We start from the raw sequence: 19,127 nt of genomic DNA, 5'->3' as shown, positions 1-19,127 counted from the left end.
TGTATCAGCTCAGCTACAAGAAATGCAGCTATTATTCTGACAGAGGGAGAGAGGAATCCGAGAAAAGCAAAATGCATGTGAAAACACAAACTCTATGGTTTGGAATTCAGCCGCCCCCCCTCTCCTTCCTCAGACTGCAAACTACACCTGCAGCTTTTCTGTTTGCACACACGTTCTTTTCCAGCACAGCCCCCTTCTCTCCAAATTTATATCCCTCTAATGTTCCCTTCTGGTTTTTCAAGAAGAAAATCACTTGTGTTGGCCGCAGTTCAGGGCAGAGAGGTGAGAATTACTGCTGCGCTGCTGTGGCTGGGCTGATGGAGGTGGTTGTCTTGGAAGTGGGGGCTCAGTTGGGAGGCGGAGCGCCAGGCGACCGGACCTTCATCTCTTGGTTTCCATCCTCTGTCTGGAGTGACAGGGAACTGGAGCTCTGGCTTTGAAGCTCTGAGCAGCTTGCAGATGTTCTAGTTGTCTGTGAGCTGAGTGCACAGCCCCCCTTTCAGAACCCCAACTTTGGTTCCATTCATGTGGTAACAATTTAAGGTCTAGGGCACTTCATTAGTTACCAGAAGCCAGAGAGATTTGGCAGAGGGGAAAAACAGTCCATATTTTCTGGTTACCTGGTATTTAAAAGGCAGCTCCTGCTGACCTACTGCTGACATTTGCCATGTGTCAAACTCTGGTCTGAGGACATTTATTCAGTCCTAACCCTATGAATGATTCACAGCATGATCTTGGGAAAAACACGTAAGCTCCCTGTGTCTCACCACCTATAAAGTGGATAGTGAAAACCAGACCATCTCCAAGACCCCTCAAAGACCAAGAGATGATAAAATGGCCACTTGCACACGCGTCCTTCGGCAGTAGCATCCGTCCTCACCCACCTCGTTTTGACGATTGTTGATATGACAGGCCTAGAATCACTCTGTCTGCTGATGAGAGCTTAGACGGAATCTCCAAAGTCTCCTGTTCTGGTCCCTAGTGGGAAAGTGAAACAACATGAAGTCCAGCAGGATCACCCTGATGTAAGACTGGAACCCAAGATGCCTCTTTCCCGACTCCCTGCTTTCTTTTACACCATGTGGCCTACGACAACTGCTATGGGATGGGACTGGATTCTCTTAAATAAATCCTCAGTCTGGCCTATGTCATCATTTGCCTATTTCTGATGAAATGAAAAAGTTGCCCGGTGAATGATAATTCTGGAAGTTGAATCCGGGCACACCAGGGTTTGGTGCCTTTCACGACGTCCCAGGAATGAGCTGTCAGACACCACGGCTCTCCAGACTCCAGCAGCCAGCTGGCATTCCCTCGAGTCCTCCAAGAAAAGGAGGGGCATGCTTTTGCTTTATTTTTAACAAAGAAATCCAGTCAAGTGACAGAACAGATTCCCCAGCCTATCTCTAAATGTCAGTCAGCAGAGACAGGAAAGACCCTTTTCCTTAGAGTTTTCCAAGCTGAACAGGCACAGCTGCTTGGGCAGGGGGAGAGGGGAGGAGTCTCTCATCAGAAATGCACTAACGGCCTTCCAGACTTTTTCCAACCTAAGGGTCCCAAGACCCCCTAAGCCAGAGAATGTGGCACCACCGGGTGAGCAAATTCATTAAATATTCAGCGTAAGAATTGTTCTCTCTGGTGACCACATGTCCTTACAACTGTCAAGATAAGAAAATGGTGCCGGACCCCTCCACATGTCATCATGAGCCTCTTCCTCCTTCATCAGGGGACGGGATAAGTCTTGGAGAAAAGAAAGGACTTTCAGTAAATAGTTGAACACCTTTATAACATTTAACTAGACTTTCCATCAATGGGACCAAACATAGGGGAGGGGCTGCGGGTCTGCCCCAATCTAGCCAGGCCACCTTGTTCCAAAGCCAAGACTCACCATTAATGGACTCCCCAAAGTCCAGGCCCTGAATGGTTGCCTCTGGTCATCAGGAGGACAGGTTAACTGAATGTCTGTGATCACTAACAGGTGATGGGCCTTGAGTCCACTCCAGAGCTATTGTGGGAGACAGTCTTTTAACACACTGTCCTCTGGACATCGAGAGTCCTCGAGCAATCATGCTTTTGTGTGTGTGCTGCATGCACAGGCGTCTAAGACCCTTGGTGGTTTAGGGGGACGTGTTAGCAACAGTATCCATGTCAATGTTAACTAGATTTCATATTTGATGTCTCCTAGGTTTTAATAAAGTGTTTTCCATTACTCAGATATTTATTTTCAGGCGAGCAACATGGCGAAAATTACATTTCTTAAATGCACTGCTACTTTGGCATTATAACTTTGTTCTCAGTAACCATTCATGTGCCGCTAGGAATTAGTGATAAGAAAACAAGTGGCAATGAATATTTTGAATTGTGGTGACCCATTAAGGCCAAAGTATTAATTAACAATCAGAAAGAAAGTCTTGGATACCATCTTTTAATTATTAGTTGATGTCATGCCCCATCAACATTTGCTCCTTGTCATCACCATTGTACCAAGACCTGAATGGCTAACCAAGTTTTCTTATACATCATCCCATTTAAGAAAAAGTAATTTCATGCCTCCTTAAAAAAAAAACAAAAACAAAAACGGGGCCTATTCAATCTTAGTATCTTTTTGTGCAGTAGATTCAGAGACTTCCTATTCAACTTTGTAACCTAGACAGCTATGGATTTTTCTAGATATTAATAATAAATATTGGAATTTTATCTTAATGAGACCAAATCTTTGGAGCCCAATCTCTCACTACATCCATAAAGGCTGTTGCATATACAAAGCTGTTTCAAATTGTCATATGTTGTTTGCTGAAGTCACTGTAATTTTTTGCCTGCTTTGCCTCTTTTTGTACAGAAGTTTTGAGTGTGAAATGAAAATTAAAGTTTGGTACATATATTTAAAAATATATCTCTCTTTCATATGATGTTTAAGGTTGAGTGGGTGATAAGCACATGACCATAGATAATTGTTAAATATTAATATGTGCATAACACCTGCTGTGGGGATCAAGAAATCATCACTTGTCTTTCACCTCTAGAAGCCTCAGTTTTTTCATATACAACATGAAGTACCCAAAATTTACTTATTTTGGTACTGGCTATAATTAATTAATTTTAGAGAAGACCTTTCATTATAAAAGACATAAAATAAACAGATACGATTGATACCTAGAGATACATGAGAAATACTTGTTCAAGGATGCTAAGAAACCCAAGCAAATTTCCTTGAATTCTATCTTTTGAGTGCAGTGGCACTTTATAGATTTGGCAAAATCAACAGATAACCTGTTCCATGTAAGTAAACTTTCATGGAACTCCATCTCCAAGGCAATCCCTTAAACTAATGAACTCTGAGGCTGTTTTAGAGCATCATTCTAATCCCTGCACCTTTCGGATGGATCACCTGAGACTTAACTGCGTGTGCACTGGGTCAGAGTCCCCAAGAAAGACCTTCCATAATAACTCATACAAAAGACAAAGGCACAATAATGATAACTATTTGGGGCTCAAAGGGAAATGAATAGATAAGGGAATTTTTATGTAAATTGACACAGTAACAAATCATAATGGACAAAGAGGGAAGGAGAGAAGGAAAAAGGACATGTGGTGGGGGAGAGAAAGAAAGAGACAGAAAGGACAGGGAGAGAGAGAGGGAATGAGAATAAATGTGTGTCTACAATGAGACTGAGAGTGAAGGACATGGGGGGGAAATGAGTCAAGTATATATGTGATTAACAAGAGGAATAAGGCCTCCCTGGTGGTGCAAGGGGTTAAGATGCAACCTATGAAGCTATCCGCAGCCTCTACGGCATGAGTTCAATCCCCAGCCAGCCAGGGAGCAACCCACATGGCACAGCAGACCTCTCCTGACTCGCCCGCTGCTCCCCTCAGCAGTGCTTTTGGTCGATCTGCCTCTTCTGTTCCCCACTCTGTCTCTGGTGAATCTTCTCACCCACCCACACCTCTGGATTGTACCCCAGCTCTTATATGCGTAAATAAATAAATCTTAAAAATAAAAAACAACAACAAGAGGACTACAGCTACTGAAGAACTGAGTGACCTTCACACCACCAGAAAGATTGGTGGTGGTTCATCAAAGTTCTCCTGGAAGGAAGGAGATGAGTTGTTCAGGTGGCCAAATTCATGAAACCTGGTGAGTATTTGCAGTCTGTATTTATACTTGATTTCATTCTTTGATTTGTCAATGAGTAAGTGTTTTAGGTGTTCCCTGTTCGAAAGGTCTGTAGGATGTTTAGTCCTCACATCTAGGTGATGGATCAAATCATATTAAGTCATATTGGTTGATTAATTTATATTATTCAAAAATCCTCATCTCTGGGGCCTCCCGGGTGGCGCAGCGGTTGAGCGCTGGGTTGCGAAGCTGCCCGCAGCCTCTGCAGCGCCGGTTTGATCCCCGGTCACCGGTCACCGGGCAAGGGTCCCACATGGCGCGCAGACCTCTCCTGCTGCCCGCTGCTCCCCTCAGCAGTGTACTTCGTCAGGCTGCCTGTTCTTTCCGCTCTGGCTCTGGTGAATTCTCTCACCCTCCTGCACCTCTGACTGTACCCAATGCTTGTATAAATAAATAAATAATTAATTTAAAAAAATCCTCATCTCTGCTAGTAAAATCTCCCCACTGATCACATCCACGTGGTACCTCTTATACATTAAATGAAGAAAGACCTTAGCCATTCTGTCTGTTTCCACTCAAAAGCCAAACTCCAAAGAAGGGAGATTTTCTGCCTGGCCAGCCACTTCCTAGGAGTGCATTTTTGCTCTTCTAGTTCTTTCCATGTCTATTTTCTCTTACAGTAAATTCTAGAATTTATGGTGTGTTGGAGCTGGAGGTTCTGAAAATGCCTTCTTCTAGACGTCTCCCTGGAAATATCCTTTGAAATTGTGTTTGGAAGGATTTTAGAAAGCTCCTAGAATTTACTTTATGATTAGTCTTCTAGGCTTGAAGTGCCGTTGAACTCATTTGAGAACGTCTTTTGTCTGTGAAACCTCCCAGTTTTCCTTATCAAATCACACATTTCAAGAATTCTCCTCTTCTCGCCTGCATTCCCTGCTTATTTTTGCACTGTCCTTATTTGCACCATGGCAAGCTTTGTTTCAAGTCAGAAACTATATTTTAATAGCCATTCTTAAGACACCTAATAACTCTTCAAAGTCGTAAGTTGAGGGCCAGTCATTTTAAAGGACCCCTTATACCTTAAAGAGGCATGTTTATATTTATATTTAAAGCAGGTGAAATTATTTTCTTCTAAGTGTCATTATATTTGAAAGGATTTTCTTTCTTTTGCTGTGACAACTAATGCAATCGCTGTTGGGAGGAGTAGAAAGAGGCTGTTATATGAATGTGGGTGAGATGGAGGGAGAGGTAGGGAACTCTAGACTAAATTATTTACTATCTTCAAGAGACTGAATTTCTACTGGACATTCCAATAAATATTTCTACTCCAATGATGCTTTCATTAATACACACCTGTCTACCTGGACATCATGGTTCAGGTTATTCCTCACCTCCTCCACAAAGCCTCCCTTAACTACTCCAGTCCAGGCCAATCCTCTCTCTTCTTGGCTCCTAATGCATTTAATATACTTACAACAAAATATAGGTCACTATGCGGTACTTTAAATTATGCATTTGCTTTGCCACTAGATTTTCAGTTACTGAGGTCAGAGACTTTGTGCCTTAGATGGTCAAGATCTACACAGACCAGTGGCCAGTAGAAGCTGCCTGCAAGAGGAAAATTCCCAGGTCCTGAATCCTGGGTGTGCTGAAATAATACATGAGAATAATTTCTACAGCTCACAGCCATTCAAAATGACACATTATTTGCTCCCTTGGATGGTCAATTTCGTTTCTGGAGGAAATATTTACCTACCTGTCAAGTATTTTTAACCTCTATTTACATAGAAAACATGCATCTTGCACTTGATCTGTCGGTTAAGCTGACAAGTCAGTCTGTTGTCTTGAGCAAACCTCAGAATCAGCTACGCCTCTCAAGGGCAGGCATGGCTAGTCATATGAAATCTGGCTTCGTCTGGGACAAACTCCCACTTTGTCAGAAAGCTAAGCTTGAGGCAGTCAGAGGCAGAGCACAACAGAAGCAAGACATTTCTAATACCAGGCAAATCAATTCAGCACCTTGGATAGCAATCGGGAGGTGGTGTCTTCCAAGTCCATGGAAATTTATTCTGGAATCCATAAACCATATTATTTGGCTCAACTTTGTGTCTATAACTCATATTATTAAATATAATATGTGCACTCTGAAAATAAGGGTGTAGGCTTTTGGAAAAATATTTTCTCTTTGTTCTAGGACTTCTGAATATCACATAATATGGACAAATAGTGTTGGAAAAGCCTAGATATTATCCTGGATTTTCATATTCACAATGTTTTTGGACTCAACCCAAACACATAAGAATGTCTCTTTCTTCTTATTTACCACCTACTCCTCCAGATAATCACTAGGACCTAACAAATATCCCTTCTAAAAAAAACTCTCACAATCTATTAATTTCTCACCTGCTCATTTTTAAAATTTGCGCCATGTTCCTTCATCTCATCCCTAGAAGATCACCCAGCCCTTACTTCCCCCCCCCAATGCATTCTCTATACAGCAAACATTTGTCTTTTTGTGACATGTATCTGATCATGTCTGTGGCTTACTTTCTTCTGCCACATTTTCTGAAATATGACCTGGGAGATTCAAATTGATATTCTTGATTTTTTTAATTTTCAAGTATTTGTGATGCAATATTAAACAAATTATTTTATTTGTTTACTTTTTTGCTACCAAAAAAATGTAAATTTTTATTTTGCAAATATTCACAAGAGAGTTGAGCTTATGATAGATGGCAATTCTGAATTTTTTTTACAAATCTCTTTTATATTTCACAAAATATATTATTTCTCATGAATACTAGCATTCTGCAGACATACGAAGTCAAACCCAATAGCTGAGATAAAGGCTTTCCATGAGATAAACTGTTCTTAATTTTACCATCTAAGTCACTGTCTATTAAATATGTGTTGCACTTTTCCATGCTGCAAAATCATTCAGTTTTCTGACATACCATCATTTTTTTTCACATTTATATAAAATTTATATGCTCTTTTCCACCTAAAATTCTATTTCTAGTCATCTGCCTTATGAAATTGTAGTCATCCATTAAGGCATTGCCCAAAAGTCTACTTCTTTGAAGTAGCCCTACCCATGTGGAGTTACTCTTTCCCTCCATGTTTCCATCTCCCTCTCTTCCCTTCTCTTGTATTAGGATATCCATCATAAAATTTTACATTTGTGTGTCTATATACCTCTTTGTCACTGGACAGTGGATATTTTGAAGCAACATGTGTACCTAATTTAGCTCTCCATTCACATCATCAGGGAAATGCACTCAGTATGTGGCAAGGGCATATTTAAATGAATTTCCTCATCTCACCCAGGGCTGAAACCCATATCATCCACCAATCAAGCAGGGTGGCCTTGTGTGTTTTGCACAAAATCATCTCTACCTGATCGTCTCCCTCCCCTGGGGTTTCACTTGGCCAGGAACTCTGATCCAGGCCTCTATGTCCAGTTTGGCACTATTCCTCATGGCCATTGCAATGAGTGCTTTTGTCTAATCATTACTCTACTCTCCAAGCCATGATCCCAGATTGGAATGTGTCAGTCTAGAAAAAAAAAAAGGAGCATATTTTTATATTGTCATAATAGCAAGTATGAACACAGCAAAGAAGTCATTGGACCTCAGTCACTCCCACTAGTGTATAGTAATTTCTCACTTAACATCATTGATAGGTTCCTGAAAGCTGTGATTTTTTTTAAATTTTATTTTTATATTCCCCATACAATTACAACCCCTTTATTTTGACCCCAAGCTCTCCTTTCCCTGAGCCCCATCCCCCATAGAGTGTCTCTGGTTCATAGTTGTTTGCTGATTTTGATATTTTCTTCCTTTTAGTTATTCTTTTTCCTGGTCCCTTATTTAAGTTTTCTAGATTCCTGCTATGAGTGAGACCATCCGGTATTTTTCTTTTTCTTTCTGGCTTATTTCGGTGAGCAAGATCCCTTCCAGCTCCATCCATGTTGCTGCAAATTGCATGTGTTTATCTTTTTTGAATGCTGAGTAATATTCCACGGTGTATGTGTACCACATCTTCTTGATCCAGTCATCTATTTTTGGGCATTTAGGTTGTTTCCAAAGCTTAGCTATTGTAAATAGTGCTGCTATAAACATAGGGGTGCAGGTGCTCTTTGGAATTGATGTTTCTGTGTCCTTTGGGAAGCTGTGATTTTAGGAAAAACAACGTATAATAAAAGTAGGTCCTCAAATAATGTCATTACTTCGTTCACCATTGGTATATGCGAACATATTTTTCCTCATCAATGTTACAATGAAACATTGTTGAACAAAACAACATTCTTAGAGAACCTGGTGCATTTGGTTTTCCTTAACTCTGCTGTTCTCCAAGATTCTCAAGCTAAATCAGGTCTTAGATACAGGTTATAATTCAAAGACATATTTGGGCAGGAGAAAAAAATGACACCTAAGCACAACTGTTCATTACTAATCACTTTGGTACTATCCAAAACCCTCACAAACCCTCAAGTGTCACAGCACCCCAGGCCAATGCAATGGTTGTATGGACCCAGAGAATTGACAAGCTTGTTGGTCTAAGATGGTTGAGGTTGTCCTCAACGTGGAGAGAACATGCAGGCACACAAGATCTGCTTTCTCCATGGAAAATGCATTGATTTGGAGAACAATTGTCTTGCTGGCATGTGAAACCCAGCTGTCTGCCAAGTTCCAGAGTCTACAATAACTAGTGCACCTAAAATGATAATGGAAGGTTGACCATTTGGCCAGGGAAGTTATAACTAAAGGCATTTTCAAGGACTTATCTCATTCCACTGACTTGGTATATGTAGTTTTTAGTTTTACAAAAGAAGCATATAGAAGATTTTTTAAAGAAATCACTGCTTCACATAAGCCACCACTTAAACTTTCAATATTTTAAAGTTCATTGCTTTTGTTGTCTACATAGATTTTATTTTTATGAAAATGGACTCAGAGTACGTATAATTTTATAACATAGTTTTTTCACTTTAATTACATATAATTAATATCTTTCCAGGATAGTATCAAAGTGGATAAGTACAGGAGAGCATGGGACATGGGTGTGCATATATGCACACAAACATATAATATATAGAACTTGTTTTGTCTGTGTTATTCATCCAGTTTGATTTAATTTATATTTAACAGCTCTGTTGAGGTTTAATTCATACAGCCAACTAAAGCTATTTAAAGTATGCAATTTCTTTATTATATATAAATATATTCATCACCCCTGAGTTACGTCTCTTAACAATCCATCCCTCCCACGCCTGCCCCTGCATTCTTTCAGCAACTCTGACATGTGTGTTTCATCCTAAATTAGTATTTCCTAGATTATTTGTAGAGTTGAATCACTTATATTCATGTCACTTTCTTTCACTCATCATAATACTTTGAAATTCATCTGTATTAACACATAGCCATGGATTGTTACTTTTTATTTTTGAGTAGATTTCTATTATACGCATATAACACACTTTGTTTATCCATTCATCAACATTTGGTTTGTTCGGCTATCACAGATAAAGCTGTTAAGAACCTCCATTCACAAGTTTTTGTAAGGACATATGGTTTCACTTACCTAGAAGTAGCATAGCTGGATCATGTGGCAGGTGTAATTTAGCATTTTAAGAAACTATCAAACTGTTTTCCAAAGTGATTGTACTATTTCCAATTCTCACCAACAGTGTATGAGTTCCATTTGCCTGTAAATCTTGACTTGGTACAATCAGTCTTTTTGAATTTAGTCATTCTAATTGATAGAAGTGGTATTTCATTATGGTTTAATTTGCATTTCCCTGGAGACCACTGATGCTGAAAATATCTTCATGTACTTTATTTGTGCTTTATTTGTAACCCATATTTCTTGCTTGGGGAAGGATCTATTCATAGCTTTTGCTTTTTTTCATTGTGTTGATTTTTTCCTGTTGCTGGGTTTTGAGAATTGTTTATGTGTTAAGGATAGAAAATATTTATCAGATATGAAGTTTTAAAATGTTTTCTCATCCTGGGGTTGTGATTTTATTATCTCTACAACATCCTTAGGAAGGTAGTAGTTCATTTTAATAAAATCCAATTTACCATTTTATTCTTTTAAAGATTACACTTTTGGTATTATGTCTAAGATGTTTTGTCTAAACCAAAGTCACAGAATCCTCCTAGAGTTAAAACTTTGAAAGTTTTAATATTTTGCTTTTATGCTTATTTATGAGCTCGAGTTAGTGCCTGTATGTGGTGTCAGGTATGATTTTAATTTTGTTATTTGCATGTGGATTCCAATAGTTCCTATATAACTACTGAAAAGATTATCTTTTTTTCTACTGAATTTACCTCATGTCTCTGTTAAATATAAATTGATCACATATATATGGATATAATTCCAGATTTTATTCAAGTTCATTGACCCACTTCTCTTAATAGCTTCAGTGCCTTATTGTCTTGATTTTTGTAGCTTTATACTGAATTGTGAAGTCAGCTAATACAAGTCCCATAATTTTGTTCTTTTTCTTTTTTTTAAGATTTATTTCTTTGCTTGTTTGTTTATTAATTAATTAATTTATTTATTTATACATGCACTGGGTAGAGTCAGAAGTGCGGGAGGGTGAGAGGATTCACCAGAGCCAGAGCAGGTTGCAGAACAGGCAGACTGACGAAATACACTGCTGAGGGGAGCAGCGGGCGGCAGGAGAGGTCTGCGCGCCATGCTGGACCCTCCTCCGGTGGCCGGGGAGCAGCTGGGGATCGAACTGGCACTGAGGAGGCTGCGGGCAGCTTCGCAACCCAGCGCTCAACCGCTGTGCCACGGGGGAGGCCAATTTTGAGCTTTTTCAAATTAGTTTTGGTTATCCCAGTATTTACATATGAATTTTAGAGTCAAACTGTCCATCTCTACCCCTTCTCCACTAAAAAAGAAAAACAAACAAACAAAAAAAAAAAACAGCCTACTGGGATTTCCTTGGAACTACATATTAATTTGAGAAAAATGCACATATTAACATGACAGAGTCTTCTGATCCATGAGTAGGGTAAATCTCCCCATCTGTTATAGTCTTCTTTGATTTCATAAGATGTTTTAAATAGCCCATGTATGAATACAGACAGTTTTAACTTTTCTTTCTCAATCTGAATTCTTCTTTCTTATTTTTTTGCCTATATTACTAAATAAAATCTCCAGCACAATGTTGAATCAATCTAGTCTTTGATCATTAAGAGTGATTGATAGTCATTACAGGTTTTATGCAGGTATCCAGGATCAGACTGAAAAATCTCTTTTATTTTGCTAAGGGTTTTTATCAGGAATGCATATTAGATTTTGTCAAGTGTTTTTCCCTAAATCTATTAAGGCAATCATATCATTTTTTCTTCATAGTCTACTATATAATGAGTTATATTGGTAATTTTTAAATGTTGAAACAAACTTGCATTGCTCAAATAAACCCCATTTTATTCAGGATTTATTGTCCATTTTTACAGGTTTTTGTATTTGACTTTTTAAAAGATTGTCAAGAATTTTTGCATCCATATTCATGAGGGATATTGATCTTTAGTTAATTCTTTTGTAAAGACTGCCCAATAGTGACATCAGAATAATTTTGACTTCATAGAATGTATTCAGAAGTTTTCCCTCCTCTTCAATCTTCTGGAAGAGTTTGGGTAGAATTCACTGTTTATAAAACTCATTGAATTAACTAATTCCTTCACAATTTTCTTGTATCTCTTATTTTTTTAAAGATTTATTTATTTATGCATACAAGAACTGGGGTACAGGCCAGAGGTGTGTGAGGGTGAGAGGATTCACCAGAGACAGAGTGGGGTGGGGAGCAGAACAGGCCGATTGACTGAAACACACTGCTGAGGGGAGCAGCGGGGAGACAGAAGAGGTCTGCTGCGACCTGTGGGTCAGCTCCCTGGCCCGGGATTGAACTCATTGTGCAGTGGCCGCAGATAGCTTCACAGCACTGTGTGCTTAAGCCCTTGTGCCACCAGGGAGGTCCGGTTTTCTTATAGCTCTTAAATATCACTTTCTTACAAAGCCCCATCTTGCATCCTTGGATGTTTACATTTTCCCAAGGTACATGTTGCCATGACTCAAGGATTTCCCCTTTCATTACACATATCACACTTGGAATTGCTTTGCTATTATTAATTTTCTTGGCCAGACTACAAGCTGTATAAAGTCAGAGTCCTCCATTTTGTTCACCATTCTACTATTATACTAAAAAAATCCGACCAGGGCCTCCCCTGGTGGCACAGCGGTTGAGCCATGGGCTGCAAAGCTGCCCACAGCTCCGCAGCACCGGTTTGATCCCCAGCCGCCGCCGGCGAGGGTCCCACATGGCGCACAGACCTCTCCTGCTGCCCGCTGCTCCCCTCAGCAATGTCCTCTGTCTGCCTGTTCTGCTCCCTGCTCTGACTCTGGTGAATTCTCCCACCCTCCCTCGCTTCCGACTGTACCCAGTGCTTGTATAAATAAATAAATCTTTAAAAAAAAAAAATCCAACCCATGGAAGATTTGGGCAGTTTCCTTATTTAGTAAGTTGATTTTTTAAAATTAAATGTCCTTCTAAGTATATAATAGGAAGATGATACTTCTTCTCCTGTGAGATAAAATGTTTTCAAGAAAAATATCGATAAATTTCTTAGTATTATAACCATTCATATATATTGGGGTAAAATCTACATTGTCATAATGTTGAAATTTTTGTAGTAGAGGAGTAATATACTGTTCATATCTGGCTTAGTTTTACTTGGTATTTTTCTCACTATTAATAGTGATATAATCTGCTGTGTGGTTGAAAATATGCAGGAATATGATCTTTGTTGTAGCATTTATGCTAGTTTCTTTTAAAGAATCACAGAGATTTATACCTTCTTTCTATCAACTCTAGAGTTGTAACAAAAACTGTAAGAATTCTATTTATGAATATATGATAGTATCACCACTCCAAAGGAAACAGATACAGTTCTATACCATCTAATTTAATAAATGTTAAATTATTTTGTGTTTAGTTGACTAACAGTTTATGTAAAGCTAAAACTTGAAGAGTAAATAACACTCTAATGTTAAGAATATATACAAAAGATGTATTCTGAAATAATTAGCATTACTAATTTCCCACAAATGTATTGTTTTTCTTACGACTTCAAATAATAGCACACATCTTATAGAGAAGCTTCTTATTGAGGAAAAATAATAACTTTGAGAAATTATATTTGTAATATTATGTGATGAGAGAGGAAAACTTAATTGCCTCTCTTTAATTAAAAAGGCTTGTAATTTTTTCTTTGATTTCACTATTAAGTGTTATTAGACCCTATCTTATTTCTGAAAAATTATTCCCAACAGATTTTGTCTAGTCTCAGTCTCATGATATGATAAAGTCAGCATGAAATTAATTGTGGCAAGCAAAGAACATACACTTATAAAAGCAGAAAGGGGAACAAAATAGAGAAATCTAAAAATATTTAGGACAGATGATGGATTAACATGGCTACTGGTAATTGGGGTTCTTATGTAACATAAGATGTTACAGATGGTAGGAATTATGGATCTGAAAGGTCTCACTTTGACAGGTTTTCCACTGTTTTTAATAAATGTCCATTCTAACCTTAGACAGAGTTGGGTGTTTGAGAAGCCGTATATGTCATGTTGACTTAAAACCACCTGTTATTAGCTCATTTTGTAGCCTCCGTATAGGCTAATTATACCTATGGAACTAGAGTTTCCACTTATTGTTTTTCGAAGTGGTCAAATTAGCATCTCTGGATTCCTGTGATGATAAGTAAAGATCATTGATCCAGAGATAAAGGGAGGAAGTTCTCCAAAACTCAGCCACTTTTTTAGGTCAGTTTTCAGGGACTGTTATTTATGATGAGTAGAACATCATGTGCTAATTACCAAAAATAATGTTGTGAGCATCAGGGAATCCACAGCCTAGTGGGAGAGAGGCACAGGATAGGATCCATTTGATAAAGATTTTAATGAAATTATTTTTATTGTGGTAACACTGGTTTACAACAGGTGTATGTTATAAGCATACAGGTCCACGCCTCCTCAAATGGCCATTCTCACGCCATGTCCACCCAGAGCACCTATCACCCTCCACCACAATCCATTCCCTATGAGATAGAAATAAACACAACGTCATGTGATAAAACAGATGGAAAACGCACCCCGAGTCAGACAGAGGGGAGCTCAAGTCGGTCGCCCTGGTGATGACAGCCGAGCTGAGCTTTGAAGACTAGAGGGAGGTTATTTCAGATAAAAAGGCTGCGCGTGTGCAAAGGCAAGAGGGACCTCCAGGCCACTGTATGACTGGAGCCTGTGTTTTGTTTGTTTTGATATTGGAGTTATCATAAAAGCAGGGAACCCAGTAAGAGGTAAGGCCGGACAAGTTGAAAAGATATGAGGGAGATAGGAATAGAAAGGAAGATTTTAAACTGTGACATCACCCACCCAAATGCATGTCCTCCAGGTTATTCCTATTGCTGGGTGCAAGGCTGACTTGGGAAATATGGACTGAAAAAAGGAAACCAGCCCTTAGATGTAAGGGTGCAAATAGTATCAACTTACATACCACATGCCAGGAGCTGAGCCCAGTAAGCAAATTATGCATATTAACCTCTCTACATGATCTTGACTACTTAGCAAATCCCAGGAGAAAGTCGAGGCACAAGATGTTAGGTGAACACTTCAAGTACTCAGGCTGTCAGAGGCAAGTCTGGGACTCTCGAGCAGGCATCTGAGCGCCAGAGATCATACTTTCAATCACTGCGGTAGAGAATTTTTTGACTGTTAACCGGCGTTGCTATGTGTAGACAGGGTGTTAAATGCTCAGAATAATTTATGCCACTTATTCTTCATAGCCAGGCGGGAGGTGGGTAATGGCATTATCTCCATCTTACAGATGAGGAAAATGGCGCACAGAGAGGTCGGACATGTTTCCCAAGGGCACACAGTTAATAAGGGCATAGACTCACTCCAGAGCTTATGCTTTTAAACCCTGCGGTACTCCCCATTAGCAGGCAATGGTTGTAATTCCACAGTGACTCCTATAGAAGCAGAAACTTACCTGATAAAAAGCCATCTCAGAGATTAGAAATTGAAGGATCCCGAATGAATTAAATGAGTCTGTTTGTCCAGATCAGAATCTCTTTACTTGCCTTGAATGTGACTGGACTTGATGATTTCTTTGGCTAGAATCTCTCTAAATTCAGTTTTCTATTTTGTGTAGAAGAACTGGGGCATAGGCCAGAGGTGTGGGGGGTAGTGGTAAGAGGATTCACCAGAGACAGAGTGGGGAGCAGAACAGGTGGATCTACTGAAATACACTGCCAAGGAGAGCAGCGGGGTGACAGGAGAGGTCTGCTGCGCCATGTGGGATTGAACTCAAGCCGTTGCAGTGATGGTGCTGAGACTTAACCCCTAGGCCCCCAGGGAGGCCCTGCACCTATAGATATCTTTTCCAAAACACTGGATAAGCCCTTTGTTTTAGAGATTTTTGCCTAGAAACCCAATTGTTCAATCAAAGCTGCCCTAATGTAGGGTAAGGTAAAAGTATCAGGCTTTTCTGCCCTCCTGCCATCAGGATAGATGGCAGACACCTGGAGTAGGGGGTGGGCCTGTGGAGATGGGATTCACCTGGGCTGAGACTGGGCTGTTAAGGGCGGTGTCACGTGGACGCCAGCAGAAGCAGGAGAGCAGAGAAGCAGAGAGAAGGCCGGAGAGCCCAGAAAGAGTGAAGACTTGCTGGGGGCTGGAAGGCCTGCCAGCCTCCCGGCCCCCCTACCTGCCGTGTACCCGGTAAATCTCAATAAAAGCCTGCAAAAGCCACCAAGGACTCCAGGACTCTCTAGGACCCTCCTCCTTCACCCGTCTGCTGGAATCATAGAAAACCTGTTCCGTGTCCTTCCTGCCCTTTACACCTGGAATCCCAGCAGGTGAAACAAAGAGTAGCAGAGATGGTTGAAGTGGGGGAGTTGAGGGGGCATGATGGGTCTGGGACCACCCCCTCTATCCCCTTACTGCCCAGTGTCGGGGAACGCCACAAGGCCAAGTGCATTGAGTGGGGGTTTTCCCACCTGTCAGTCAGGTTGATGCTCCGATTGTGTACAGTTATCATCAGTCTTTCCCTCGGGGGGTTGTCTTTGCTTTACAACAGTTTTGCTGGGGGGGGGGAGGTATTTGGAGGAGGGGAGCAGTTGCCTTCACTCTGCCGCCATCTTGCTGGTTTGCACAACCATCTCTCCATCACAGCACAGGTGTGCATGAGAAGGACCAGAGAATCCTTTAGCGAGGGGATCTAGGGGTACATACTGACTGGTTAACACTGCACCCACCCCAAGGTCAGAATCCAATCTCAAGGTTAGAATCCAGTCCTGCATTGCTTAATATTTTGGTCAGTGATAGATACAAATATGGCGGTGGCCTCAGTAGCCTGTAATTAGCCTGGGTGTGTTGGAGGCTGGACCGGCCAGGTTTGTGTAATTACACTCGATGACATTTGTTGTGAGAAGATATTTCAGGGTGATACCAGAGGGATGGGGTGTAAAAGAATTCACCAGAGACAGTGGAGAACAGAAAAGGGGGATTTATTGAAATGCACCGCTAAGTGAAGCAGCAGTTGAGATGGGAAAAGGTCTGCATGTGAAGGATTCTGGGCTCCCTTTTTTTTAATATTTATTTGTTCTTATGCAACAGTTGGGGTACAGGCCAGAGGCGCGGGAGGGTGAGAAGATTCACCAGAGACAGAGCGGGGAGCAGAACAGGCAGACGGACCAAAATACACTGCTGAGGGGAGCAGCGGGCAAGACAGGAGAGGTCTGTGACACTATGTGGGAATCTCCCTGGCCAGCCGGGAATCAAAATATGCTGCAGAAGCTGCGGACAGCTTCACAGTGCTGCGCTCAACCCACTGCGCCACCGGAGAGGCCCTGGGCTCCCTTTTGTAACCTGTTTTGATGGCTTTTCATGAGGGGGGAGTTGGCCTCTATCTGCTGCTATCTGCTGGACATCAAGTTCCGGTGGGCCTTGCACACAGAAGGTGTCCTGCTGGGTTCTGCTTCCCTGGAGTTCTGGATCTCCCTCTATGGGTCAGGTGGACCTGTGGCCAGGTTCCCATGGCAACTCTATCGGTTTCCCTTTCTTATCAATTGTGTGTCTCCTGGCATTGTTTAGCTGAGCAAAGTGTGGAGACTAAGTTTTAATTCTATTGATATGATAGCCTGACAATGTGCCCATCACAAATAGCTTAATGATGCACATCTCCAAACGTGCCCATGGGGATAAGCCACGCACACCTGGACTCCTCCAGGGTTCCTGAGGTTGTCCCAGGTGCCTACAGGAGCTGATGCTATTGCATCCACCTGCAGCAAGCCCCGCGACTGTTAACTTCGGCTAAGGACATTCTAAGGGCCCTTTCCACTGGTGGGGATTGGTTGCCAAGCAGCAGCGGAAGAGACAAGCAGCCAATTGTCCTCATTCTTTCAGCCCAGCTCAACCTAACGTGGCCATTGGCATCTACACTGAACATCTCCTCCAGCGTTGCCGGAATAATGTCTGTCATTCCAGTATTCTAGCAACAGCCTTGTCAATGATGCCTCAGCCTCAGTAAGCTGTAAGTACCTTTGGCACCAGTGGTTTCTTCCCTTTAGTTACCATGGTTGAACCCTGGAGGAAAGCATGGTCTATGTACGGGGGTCTCCCCAGGGTCCTGCCGCCTTTCAGCTCTGACATCTGACAGGAGGCCTGTCACCATAAACTACCAGGAGGTGCTGAGCGAGTGCACAAAACCAAGAAGAGAACATTCTTCTTTTGAATTATTTTTATGTTCAGCATCTCATTTGTAAATTATAGGGCATTCTATATTTATTTAACAATCTACCAGAATGACACTGACTTCATTAAATTAAGAAATTTTAATTAGCTAATGAAGCTTTCATTGTCTGGTCTTTTTATGTTCATATCAGGGTGGACCCTTTTATGACAACTTTTATAGCAGTAATGAAGTATTTCTAATAGATTGAGTTAAAATTTTCAAACAAGGCATATTTCATCTCCATTTTATTATTCGTGATATATCCAATTTGTGGGGTGTTCACCCAGCTTTCTGCTTCTTCCCCTAATTCTTTTCGCAACTCTGTGCTTTCCTTAAGAAAACAGCAGAGGCACTGCCATATCAGGGCCCCGAAGGCCATGAGTTCAGCCTCTGCCTTGACGTGCGGAGCAAGGCAGCCCACGTGAGAGCCACGCCCTCCTCTCACAGCTTAATCACGTAAATCCCGGCAGTGGCAGCTCAGCTGGTGTTGCCCAGGCTCTACACAACCCAGAGACATCTCTCATGACAGCCTCAGGAGAGGGTTACCCTGACAGCATCTGCAAAGCCCAGAGCTGGGAGCAGACGCCTCGACTATTTACTTGCTTCATATTTGGCTAAAATGTGTCTTATTTATACTCACATGATTCTAGATCTACTTTTTGGACCCGCTCGTCATTTATTCAAACACGTATTTGATAGATTCCACTGGACTGGATGGAATAGACATGAACTGAATCAAACCAGCACGTTGACCCTGATCCTGGAGGCGTGAGGACAGCGCCTGAGCCCTTTCCATGGCCCTCTTCCTCCCCTGACTTCTCAGCCCACTGCCACACAGCCTGCTGGCCAGCCGGTCACCACCCTGGTCTTTTCCTACAGTTTGAGACCTTTGAAAGGCCAGAGGCCCGCCTGTTTTCTGTGCTCTCCATCCAACATGCCTTGCTCTAAAAGTAAAAAGAAAAAAACAACTTAGTTTCCAAGGCAAGAATAAAGAGAGAATCTCCTAGTGGGAGAAACCAGCAAAGCTTTCAGCCCTGGCCCAGCCCCACTGGTCACTCTCCGGTGGAATCCCTTTGGCAGTCTCCAGAGGGGTAGCAGCCCACTTGCCTGCAAGGACCCAGCATCAGACCATCCGCAGCAAATCTGAAAGCACCCAATGAGGATACAGATTCCACACGCACCCTCTTCCTTTTC

The sequence above is a fragment of the Talpa europaea genome, assembly GCF_964194135.1.
Source record: "Talpa europaea genome assembly, chromosome: 6".
Classification (NCBI taxonomy): Eukaryota; Metazoa; Chordata; class Mammalia; order Eulipotyphla; family Talpidae; genus Talpa; species Talpa europaea.
Note: the sequence above shows the minus strand (reverse complement) of the source record.